General features: G+C 49.8%; 1 protein-coding gene across 1 annotated transcript in view; it reads right to left on the bottom strand.

Moving 5' to 3' along the window:
- The window catches only part of IQCA1 (IQ motif containing with AAA domain 1), an 827,164-nt gene that overhangs the window by 58,151 nt on the left and 756,663 nt on the right, over positions 1–12,350 (bottom strand). The gene's annotated exons all lie outside the window — the stretch shown is intronic.

The raw sequence follows: 12,350 nt of genomic DNA, 5'->3' as shown, positions 1-12,350 counted from the left end.
GGTGCCATACATTCTAACTCTCCAATCTTATATTTGGCATATCTGCATTTAAATGCAGGCAATTCAAAGTATGTTTTTATTTGTATTTACAACCTGTATAGCAGTTGATGAGGGCAATTTGAAATCATTTATCTCTGTTCTTTATTTAAATGCATCTGGGCTACTTTACCCTTTACCACAACCTATTAGGATATTTTAAAGTCTTCATTTGGCCAGTATGTGTTGCAGATACTTTATTCTGAACCAGGGCCATAGCTACGAGTGGGCCCAGGCCCACCCAATCACCGCTCTGGCCCACCTACTCTTTCTGACCCTCCAATCGGAGCTGGTTAGGCTGCAGCGTTGCATAGCCCTTCACTTCAGTGGCAGCCAGCAGCGAACAACAGCAGCCCTCAGCCCTCCTACCTGCCTAATTTTTCCTACCTGCAGTGTGCTCGAGAATGGGAACTCAGTACCTGAGTCGGGATTTGCTCCAATACGCGGCAATACCTCTCTGCCTCTCTGTCTCTGGTGGCGGCTGCTGATAGTGCTCTCAGTCCCACTTGGCATCTGTCCTGCGGTGGCATGCACAACAGAATCTGCCACGGCTTGGCCGCGGGTCTCCTCCTCAGTACCATATGCATGCAGGTGCGGTTGCGGTAACCGCACCACTTACTGTGCCTGTGCGAACACTGAGCTCCCCAACCCGGACTCCTTGCTGTACTGGGATTAGGCACTCAGTGATCAGCCTTCTCAGGCCTCACAACAGGCACAAACTGCAAGGAGCCATACAGTCAGTGTTTTGCACCACGTACACACTCACTGACTTATAGTGTGTATATCCATAGCTTCTTTTGGAAAACTGAGGCCCAGGTAAACAAATATTTTAATATGTGTTAATATGTGACCTTCTGGGTTGGGGTGGGCTCTTCACTGCCTGGGGAAAAAAGGTACATTTAATGGTGGGTTTCTGGGTGGGGGTGGGCTCAGTGTCCAGGTTAAAATAATAAAAAAAATGTTTTATAATGAATATTGGTGGGTTTCTAGATGGAGGTGGGCTCTGTTGTGCCCAGGACATAAAAAATACAAAAGTGGTTTTAAATTTAATGTTGGTGTGCATGGGGGGGGGGGGGGGGGGGGAGAGATTTGGAAGGGCAGGGAAGGTTCCAGACTATGGGGGATGGGTAGGAGGTAAGGCAGGGCTGACACTACGCTACAGGTAGGAGTGAGGGAAGGGTAGGGCACATTCTGGGCTACAGGGAGGGATGGGGGTAGGTAAGATTCCAGGGATGGATTGGGGGGGGTATGGAAGGGTAGGGCTTATTCCAAGTTATAGGCAGTGGTGTGCTGGAGCCGGCTCGCACCGGCTTGCAAGAGCCGATTGTTAAATTTTGCAAGATCTTGCGAGCCGGTTGTTCTCCAGGATGAGCCGGCTCCAGTGAACAAGGTAAGCATGGCAGGAGGGCGCCACCACAGGCCATGCTTACCTCCCCTCCCACTCCCATCTATGTCCCCTCCCGCTCCCATCCATCTTTTTTTATTACCTCCGATGAAGCGGCCGCGTTATTTAAAGCCCTGCTGCCCGTCTCTAGCCTTCCCTGTTTGCTTCATGATGAGTTCATTCCCTTAGTCCCGCCTTCTGACATCATTTCCTTTTTCCGTGAAGGCGGGACTGAGGGAACAAACTCATCACGATTGAAGCAAGCAGGGAAGGCTAGAGACGGGCAGGGCTTTAAATAATGGGGCCGCTTCGACGGAGGTAATAAAAAAAGATGAATGGGAGCAGGAGGGGAGGATGGGGCCGACAGAGAATCGCTGGACATGGATGGGAGCGGGAGGGGAGGATGGGGGCAACCAGGGCCGTGCCTAGGGTCTCTGGTGCCCCCCTGCAGACTATCAGTTGGCGCCCCCACCCCCTCCGTCTAGCAGAGCAGGAACAGAAGGGAGCAGGCAAGTAAGCTGGACCTCAGGAAAAAAATAGCACTGTATGTATCCCTCATTGATAAGTCTCTGACTCTAAAGTTTAGCAATTTCATTAAAGCAAAATGTATTTTCATAACACTTCAAAGATTTCCAACTCAAAATAGGAATGCTAATTCAAAATGTGAGCAAAGTCCTCTTAGTTTCCAAAGATTCTTTTTCTAATCTCCTTTGCACCAAAGGATATAATTCAGATCAAACATTTGTCTCTGATCAACTATCTCAGATCAAATATTTATTTCAGATTAAATATTAAGGTTTCCTTGCTTACAGTCACTTAAATCTACCTAACCTTTATATAGCTTATAGGATTTAAACACTCTTAAACTGAAATTCACCCTTTTCTATTCTTCATAAACTTCAAGTAATCCTGAAATATTCAGATCCTTTTTCACTAGAGAAATCTCAAACTTCAATCTCCACCAACCTCTTTTCATTCATATTTTCTCATTTACCACATAATCTGGCAGTCTTTTATAATTTCAGTCAACACACACAGGAACTCACAGCTGCATGTCTCTCTTGGCCAAACCGACAGTCAGTTGCTGTCTCACTCTGTTCACTTCCCGGCAGATTTCTAACAAAAGCTGATCATCCAATCAGAGAGCTCTATTTGAATGCAGATTAACATACAGACACTGTAATGGGAATTTTTAGTGAAAAACACTAGATAAACCCTTCGTTTTTGGACCAAACTTCACACTTTTGATCAGAGCCATGCCCTAACATTAAGGCTGTAAACACTTCCATCATTTTTTATTCATAAATATGCAAATGAGAACCTCCCAAAAACGGACTAATTTGCATACGATTTAAACAAATCTGAGCATATGACAACCAAGTACAGACTCCCAGCACCTAAATTCTGCAATTAGATTTAATACAAATACTTTTAAAACTTATTTTTAGCACTTTTAAAATTTCAGGTTGTCTTTAATTTGAATGCGGTTCAAGCTCTGAAGCTTACCCTGAGTGAGGAATTAGCCCCAAACCACAGCATATATAGCAATTTGGTTGCATTCTTTAAAATAACTTGAAGAGCCTGCCTGCCTCAGTGAATACTGCTGTTGCTTTCACTTCCAGTTTGCCATGAAAAGGAGGAGGGCAGGGGCGATCGCAACTTCAGCTAAAAGATTTTGCAAGTGAGTGGAAGGCAGGGACCGCAGGCAGGGCAGCAGCGCCCCTCAAAGGCAGGCGCCCCCCTGCATTGCTTACCTGGCTTACCGCATTGGCACGGCCCTGGGGGCAACAGAGAATCATTGGACATGGATGGGAGCGGGAGGGCAGGGGAGGGAGGAGAATTGCTGGGTATGGATGGGTAGAGGGGGGCAGGGGAGAGAAAAGAATTGCTGAGCATGGGTGGATAGAGAGGGGCAGGGGAGAGAAGAGAATTGCTGGGCATGGAGGGCAGGGGAGAGAAGAGAATTGCTGGGCAAAAATGGATAGAGGGGGCAGGGGAGAGAAGAGATTTGCTGGGCATGGATGGGTAGAGGGGGGCAGGGGAGAGAAGAGAATTGCTGGGTATGGATGGAGGGGGGCAGGGGAGAGAGGAGAGTTTCAGGACATGGATTGAGGGGAGGGCAAGAGAGATTCTGGACATGGATGGAGGGGAGGGAAGGGAGAGAGAAGAAATGCTGGACATGGAGGGAAGATATAGGAAGGAGATTAGATGAGGGAAAAGGAAATGAGGAGAGAAACTGCACATGGATGGAGAAAATAGGCAGAAGCTGGATCCACTGTACAGTCAAGTCTGCGGAGGACCAGAAATGAAGAAGAAAGGAGGAAAGAAAAGAAATAAATGGAAAGGAAGCCCTGGAAACGGAGTCAAGGGAACAGATAGAAAGCAGCAGAATCAGATACTGGGCCAGCATGATCAGAGAAACAAAGTCACCAGACAACAAAGGTAGAAAAAAATAATTTTATTTTCATTATAGTGTTTGGAATATGTCCACTTTGAGAATCAGGTGCTGAACATTAAAAGTTTAAATTTATTTACTTATTTATGGTATTTTATCCCATATTCAACATGAATTAGATTGGAACCTGGGATCATTTAATTTTTTTTTCCTGGAGGGAGTAATGCATTGCCCCCCCCCCAGCTATATCCAGCTCTGCAATTTTCGGGGGGCACAGTGGTGGATGGGGGGGGGGGGGGGCGCAGTAGTGGACGGGGGGGGGGGGGGGGGGCGCTGAGGTGGACCGGGGAGAGAGCCTGTTGTTAAAAATTTACCAGCACACCACTGGTTATAGGGATGGATGGAGGGGTAGGAAGGGAAGGGTAGGGTTGTTGTCAAGCGACAAGGATGCATGGGGGAGGGAAGGGAAGGGTAGGGTTGATACTGGGCTACAGGGATGGATGGGGGGGGGGGGGGGTAGGAAGGGAAGGGCTGATGTTGTGCTACACGGAGGGATGGGGGAAGGTAGGGAAGGTAAAATTATGTATCATACCTGATAATTTTCTTTCCATTGATCATAGCCGATCAATCCATAGACTGGTGGGTTGTGTCCATCTACCAGCAGGTGGAGATAGAGAGCAATCTTTTGCCTCCCTATATGTGGTCATGTGCTGCCAGAAACTCCTCAGTATGTCGATATCAAAGCTCCATCCGCAGGACTCGGCACTTAGAGAATTACACCCACAAAGGGACACTCTGCCCAGCTCACCACCGCCGAAACGGGGGAAGGGAACTGGCTTATCCTGCTACCGCAGCCGCGGGAGGAGCTGGCTTATCCTAACACCGCCGAAGCGGGAGGGATACAAAGCTGCCCTACTGCCGCACGAAGCGCCGGCATAATTTAGTTATCAATCCAGCCACCGTCGAAACGGGGGGAGGAAGCAGCAGCTCACTGTAACACAAAATCGTCTCAACTCGATGAGACTCCAATTGGAAGAACTTGAACACGAAGTCCTTCTGAACAGGAAATGAAGACTGAACTTGAACCTGAAATATAACTTGAAAACCAGAACACAAACAATACAGATATCTGGGAGGGGCTATGGATTGATCGGCTATGATTAATGGAAAGAAAATTATCAGGTATGATACATAATTTTACCTTCCATATCATCAAGCCGATCAATCCATAGACTGGTGGGATGTACCGAAGCAGTACTCACCCAGGGCGGGACATGGAAATCCCTGAACGCAACACTGAAGCTCCAAACTGGGCCTCGGCCCGAGCAGCCACATCCAAGCGGTAATGTCGTGAGAAGGTATGAGCCGACGCCCAAGTAGCCGCTCTGCAAATCTCTTCCAAGGAGACAGATCTGGACTCCGCCATCGAGGCCGCCTGTGCTCTAGTAGAGTGTGCCTTCAGCTGAATAGGCGGAATCTTCCCTGCCGCCACATAAGCTGCTGCAATCGTCTCCTTGACCCAACGTGCCACAGTAGGCTTAGATGCCTGCAGACCCTTACGAGGGCCTGCAAACAGCACGAACAGGTGATCCAACTTCTGGAAATCATTGGTCACGTCCAAGTATCTGATGATGACTCGTCTAACATCCAGACATTTGAGAGCAGGGTACTCCTCTGGGTAATCCTCCCTATGAAAGGAGGGTAGATAAAGCTACTGATTCACATGGAAGCGAGAAACAATCTTGGGCAGGAAGGAAGGCACTGGGCAAATTGACACTCCTGCCTCAGTGAACCGCAGGAACGGCTCTCGACACAAGAGTGCCTGGAGCCCGGAAACTCTTCTGGCTGAAGTGATAGCCACCAAAAAGACCGCTTTCAACGTCAGGTCCTTCAGCGGTGCCCTTGACAAGGGCTCAAAGGGCGGCTTCTTTAAGGCCCGTAGCACCAGATTGAGATTCCACGTAGGCACTATCGAGTGCAGAGGAGGGCGCAGGTGATTAACTCCTTTGAGAAAGCGCACCACATCTGGCTGCGAAGCCAGGGAAGCACCCTTCAGAGGGCTCCTGGAGCAAGCTAGAGCCACCACCTGGACTTTCAGTGAACTGAGCGACAGGCCTTTCTCCAGACCCTCTTGCAAGAAAGCCAACACTGAAGATATTGGAGCAGTGAAGGGCGATAGAGAGCCTGTCTCGCACCACGATGCAAAGGTACGCCAAACCCTGGCGTAAGTAGTAGAAGTAGAGTGCTTCCTTGCTCTCAGCATAGTGGCGATGACCTTGTCTGAGAAGCCCTTCTTCCTCAGCCGCTTCCACTCAAGAGCCAGGCTGTAAGACCAAAGGGGGAGGGATCCTCCATCACCACGGGACCCTGATGCAAGAGGCCCCGCTCCGCTGGCAGCCTCAGAGGGTCGTCCACTGAGAGCCTGATTAAGTCCGCATACCAGGGACGTCTGGGCCAATCTGGACCTACCAGGATCACCTGGCCCGGATGCTTTGCTACCCAGCCTAAAATTCTGCCCATCATGGGCCAGGGCGGGAACACGTAGAGAAGCTCCTGTGCCGGCCACTGCTGGAGAAGAGCATCGACTCCCAGAGAGCGAGGGTCCCGTCCTCTGCTGAAAAAACGCGGCACTTTGCAATTGGCTGAGGACGCCATCAGATCCAGGCTCGGCTGGCCCCAGCGCTTCGTGATGTCCAAGAACTCCAGAGCAGACAGCTGCCACTCTCCAGGATCCAAAGGTTGGCAACTGAGAAAGTCCGTCTTGACATTCATGACTCCTGCAATGTGGGCTGCCGACAGCTGTTCCAGATTCGCTTCCGCCCACAGGCATATCTTCATGGCTTCCTTGGCTAGAGGGACGCTCCTGGTACCTCCCTGGCGATTGACAAAGGCCATAGCCATGGCATTGTCCCACAGGACCCATACAGGCCTCAGCCCCAGAATCGGGAAAAACTCTAGAAGCGCCAACCGAATGGCTCGGAGTTCCAGGAGGTTGATGGACCACTTCGCCTCTGCAGGAGACCAGAGTCCCTGCGCTGTCCTTCCCAGGCAGTGGGCTCCCCAGCCCATCAAACAGGCGTCCGTTGTGACGACAACTCACTCCGGGGTCATGAGAGGCATTCCTGCAGACAGCTTGTCTGGCCTCAGCCACCAACTCAGCGCCTTGCGCACCGCTGGTTCCAAGGGAAGGCTTACAGCGTAATCCTCCGAAACTGGAGTCCACCGCTGCAGAAGAGAGTGCTGAAGTGGACTCATATGGGTCCTGGCCCAGGGCACTACTTCCATCGTGGCCGTCATGGAGCCCAACAGCTGCACATAGTCCCAAGCCCGAAGAGTAGAGGAGGCTAGGAACCGGTCTACCTGGGTCCGAAGCTTGAGACTCCAGTTGTCTGGCAGGAACACTCTGCCCACTTGGGTGTCGAATCAAACTCCCAGATACTCCAGGGACTGAGTCGGGCGCAGCTGGCTTTTCTCCCAGTTGACGATCCATCCCAGGGAGCTCAGAAGAGCAATAACCCTGTCTGTAGCTCTCCCACACTCTGCGTAAGAGGGGGCTCGGATCAGCCAGTCGTCCAGATAGGGATGGACTTGCACTCCTTCCTTGCGGAGGTAAGCCGCGATGACCACCATTATTTTGGAGAAGGTCCGCGGAGCAGTAGCCAACCCAAACGGGAGGGCTCTGAACTGGAAGTGTCGGCCCAGGACTGCAAAGCGCAGGAAGCGCTGATGAGGCGGCCAGATGGGAATATGTAAGTAAGCTTCCTTGATGTCCAAGGATGCCAGGAATTCTCCTTTTTTCACCGCAGCTATTATGGAGCGGAGAGTCTCCATCCGGAAGTGCCATATTTTCAAGGCCCGATTGACTCCCTTGAGGTCGAGAATAGGATGGGCAGAGCCTCCCTTCTTGGGCACCACAAAGTAAATGGAGTAACGTCCCTTGCCAAGTTGATCTACTGGCACTGGGACCACCGCGCCCAGGCGGATCAGGTTGTCCAAAGTCTGCTGCACCGCCGCTGCTTTGACTGGAGACTTGCAGGGAGAGTTCACAAACCCATCTCTCAAGGGCCGGCAGAACTCTAACTTGTAGCCGTCTCTGATGACTTCCAGAACCCAAGCGTCTGAAGTTACCCTGGTCCACTCTTCCAGAAACGAGGATAGCCGTCTTCCGATCTGCTCTGGGGCATGGACCAGGGCCCCGTCATTGGGTACGAGACCCTGGGGGAGGGCCGGAGGATGAACCTCCGGGCTGGCGGTCCCTGCGAAAGGAATTCTGCTTGGGGGAGAAGTTCCACTTGAAGGAAGAGGAGGAAGAGGAGGTTGACTTGCCCAGGCGATACCGACGGGCTTCCTGAATTGGCCCTTGGAGGAACCAGGGCGAGCACTGCCGGCCCGAGCCCTGACCTCCGGCAACCTCTTGCCCTTAGACGTGCCGAGCTCCGTCACGATCTTGTCCAGCTCGTCCCCAAAGAGCAGCTTGCCTTTAAAAGGCAGCTTGGCTAGGCGAGATTTTGAGGTATGGTCAGCCGACCAGTGCTTGAGCCATAGCCACTGCCGGGCAGAGACTGTCTGAGCCATACCTTTAGCCGAGGCTCTCAAGACATCATACAGCAAGTCCGCCAAGTAGGCCAGGCCCGACTCCAGGGCCAGCCAGTCCGCCCTCAAGGAAGAATCCGAGGGGGAAGTCCGCTGCAAAATGGTCAGGCATGCCCTGGCCACATAGGAGCCGCAAACCGAGGCTTGCAAACTCCGGCCGGCCGCCTGCAATCTCCTGTCCTGAGCGTCCTTCAGGGCAGTGCCACCTTCCACTGGCAGAGCTGTCTTCTTAGTCACCGCAGTGATTAAAGAGTCCACTGTAGGCCAGAGAAAGGCCTCCCGTTCACCCTCAGACAGAGGGTACAGACGGGATATGGATCTGGCTACCTTAAGGCTCGCTTCAGGGGCATCCCATTGAGCCGAGATTAAAGTCTGCATGGCTTCATGAACGTGGAAGGTTCTAGGCGGGCGCTTAGTTCCCATCATAATGGCCGAGCCCGCCGAGGCTGAGAGAGGGTCTTCCTCCGGAGAGGAAATTTTCAGAATGCTCATGGCCTGCACTAACAGGTTAGGCAAATCCTCTGAGCGAAAAAGCCGCGCTACAGAGGGGTCATCCGCTCCATCCGAGCGAGGATCAGTCTCCTCCAAAGAATCCCCTAAGGACCTTTGGGAGAACTCCGATACACTGCCCTCATCCACATCAGAGGACACAGAGTCCCCTGGGGCCTGGAGATCCACCCGAGGGCGTTTGATCATAGAAGCCTCGTCACCCTTATCAGACAGGGGAGCAGGGGCAGCGTTTTGTATAAGAAAGGCCTGATGCAGCAGCAAAATAAACTCAGGGGAGAAACCCCCCAGTCTGTGCACTTCTGCAGCCTGGGCCACGGCCCTAGAGGCACTCTCAACCTGCGCTCCCAAGAGTGGGGGAGAGGCGCGTTGTGCATCCAAAATGGCGTCCGCCGCAACACTCCGCGAAGGAGCCGCGCGGGTTGAATGATGCTTTAATTTCACCGACTTTTTACTGTTGCCCGAGTCAAGGGCGACCATACTATTAACGTCTCCCACCTCAAGGGCGGCCCAAGAAGAAGCCGTCCGAGCAGTGTGGCCGGCCACAACCAGGAGGGCGGCCAGCGGGGGATGGGCGCCTACTGCGGGAAAAACCGCCGCACCGGAGGAAAACCCGGGGAACTCTCCCGACTCTGAAAAGGCGCCCAAAAAAGGCATCTCTGCCTTTGAACCCCCCGCTTTCCCGCTAGACGCGCGCACGCTGTCCAGGGAGCGTCTTTTCGCGCCCTTGCCATCCAACGCCATAGCCACGTGGACACCATTAGGGGAACCCCCTGCCCGCTAGTAAAAGGTAAAATTACCTGCTTCTCGCTCCGAGCTGCAACGATTTGGAGTCCTAGTGAGCAGCTGCAACCAAAGATGTTTTTCTCTCAAAGACGTCTATTTTTCTGTTGTTTTCTTTTTTTTTGAAAACGGAGCCAGCGGGAGGGAGGAGAAAAGGAGGGACCTGGAACCACCAGGTTTCACTTGCTCAAGAAGAGCCCTCAACCCCAGGTACTCAACAAAACCTAAACAATTAGGCTTGGAGACCTAGCCAGAGCTGCTGCTGTGTGACCACACACCTGCTGAGATAGAGAACATACTGAGGAGTTTCCTGCAGCACATGACCACATATAGGGAGGCAAAAGATTGCTCTCTATCTCCACCATGATCGGCTTGATGATATGGAAGGGCAGGGCTGATGCTGGACTATAGGACAATTTCACATTTTTGGTCCTTTATTCTGTGACCAAGATGAGAGATTCTACTGGCATGTGGTTTGTATGGGGATCTATATCAGTCTGCTTTGTCTGGCTTTTCCAATGGGACATGCATTGCTGTTGTGTATATTCACTGCTGCCTTCTTAAAGGTACTCTTATTGGTATTTTTGTGTTCAGAATTGATGGTGTTAAGGTTTGCAATAGAGGCTCCGAGTTTGCATGTGGTTTATGTTGATGCAGGACAGCTGTTGGGCAGACTGTTTATTAGAAATCCTTCATCTAGTATACTCTATGTCATTATTTAGGAGTATCCCAAGAAACACTACTCACACCTACATATAAAGTGCCCATCCACATTAGCACTGGGCCCACCCAAAATGTCAGGTCTGGCTATGCCACTTTTCTGAATCATGTGCACTTCAGCAACTGTCAGCTTTCTTCCATGATTAGTTCAAAAGCTGCTTTATCTTATTTCCATTTTTAGAATCAACAGTTTGGTAAAGGTGAGGCCCATCCTTTTCGAGTAAGCTCTATATCCCCCGCCCCCCCCCCCAAAAAAATTGCCCAGATCTTAACAAATCTAAATTTCTTTTCCCTGCACCATGTTAACTATGCAGGAGTGAAAGAGTAGCCTAATGGTTAGTGTAGTGGGCTGAGAACCTGGGGTATCAGGTTCAATTTTCACTGCTGTTCCTTGTGATCCTGGGCAAGTCACTTAACCCTCCATTGCCCCAGGTACAATACTTAGGGGTCCTTTTACAAAGCCGCACTAAAAAGTGGCCTGTGCTATTTTTAGCGTGTGGATTTTCCATGCGCTGAGGCCATCATTAGTATGGTGGTAAAATGGCTGCAATTTCATTTTTTTCCATTAATAGCCACACGGTAATTTTCCAATTGCTCTCTATATCTGCAAGATCAAACTTCAGGCTTTGCACTCTGATATTTAAAATAATTTATGGTGATGCTCCATATTATCTAACAGATTGGGTTACTTTTCTTCACACACAAGCTACAGATAGAATCCAAAATCTAATGTTATTGTGTGTTCCTTCTGTTAAAGGTATTATCAAACGAATGGTGCTTGACTCCTCTCTCTATTATCAAGCAGCTTCCATCTAGAATATGCTACCTCTACAGAACAGGGTTCAGAACAGCTCTCAAGACATTTCTAAATACAGAATCAATTTGATGTGACTGCTAGTTCTGTAATTTTGGTTGATATGTGTCACTTTCTTTATTTGGCCTTACCTTTGTAATCCACAATGAATCATTCATGTTATTTGCAGAATAAAAGCAACAGATAACATAGAAGAGTATAGCAATTAGCACGCAGCCATTAGCACAGGAGCCCTTACCTCCACCTATATACTAGGCAGTAAGGGCTACCGCGCTAATTGGCAGCATGTGGCAATTTGCTGATTAGCGAAGGGCATACCTATTCTCCACCCCCAAACACACACCCATGCTATTTTTTAGCAAGTGACTGGCACACCCTGATCCCAGAACTACCATGGGATTCCTGACTGCGTCCTATGATAGTGCCTTTTAGCGTGCAGTAAACACACATTAGTGCTTACTGTCACTTACTGTGAACCCACTAGGGGCAGGAAAAAGAACCTGTAAAAATGTAAACCATTTTGGTTACACTACAGAAAGGCAGTATATCATGCCAATGACCATTTATCTGTGTGTTCATACTCCAGAGCTCTGCATGTGAAACGGGGAGAATTTCTAAGAATGATACTATGGAGGTCTGGATTTCAAATTTCTGTCAAAAAGTCTAAGTTTGGCTTCTAGAGCTTCCATCATATTTTTATCTTTTTTCTCCATCAGCCCTCCTTTTCTTATCATCTTGCCTCAATCAGCCTTCTACCTGCATCCACCTCCATCTTCTGCATTCCCCCACTCAAATCTTCTCATTATTTTTCTCTCTACTTCCCTTCTATTGCCTTTGTCTCCTCTCTCTCACCACCTCTTCCATTGTGGGGTAGGGGGTAAGTTTATAAGCTACATGAATTATGGAACAGCATTTTACAAGCTCAAGCAGATGCTTATAAAATTGCAATGAATGCCAGTGGCTACTCACAAAGTTATTCAAACAGCAGATATATTCAAAATATAACAATATCCTTGTAGTACCCGCTGTTGTACCTTATATATTTCTCTCATAAAAGGTAAAGAACCATTGGAAATGCAATTTCTTGCTCATGTGGAACTTGATCCCAAAACAGGAAT

The sequence above is a fragment of the Microcaecilia unicolor genome, chromosome 7 (genome assembly GCF_901765095.1).
Source record: "Microcaecilia unicolor chromosome 7, aMicUni1.1, whole genome shotgun sequence".
NCBI classification, from domain to species: Eukaryota; Metazoa; Chordata; class Amphibia; order Gymnophiona; family Siphonopidae; genus Microcaecilia; species Microcaecilia unicolor.
The sequence above is the reverse complement of the archived record's forward strand: the minus strand, read 5'-3'. Positions and strand labels throughout refer to the sequence as shown.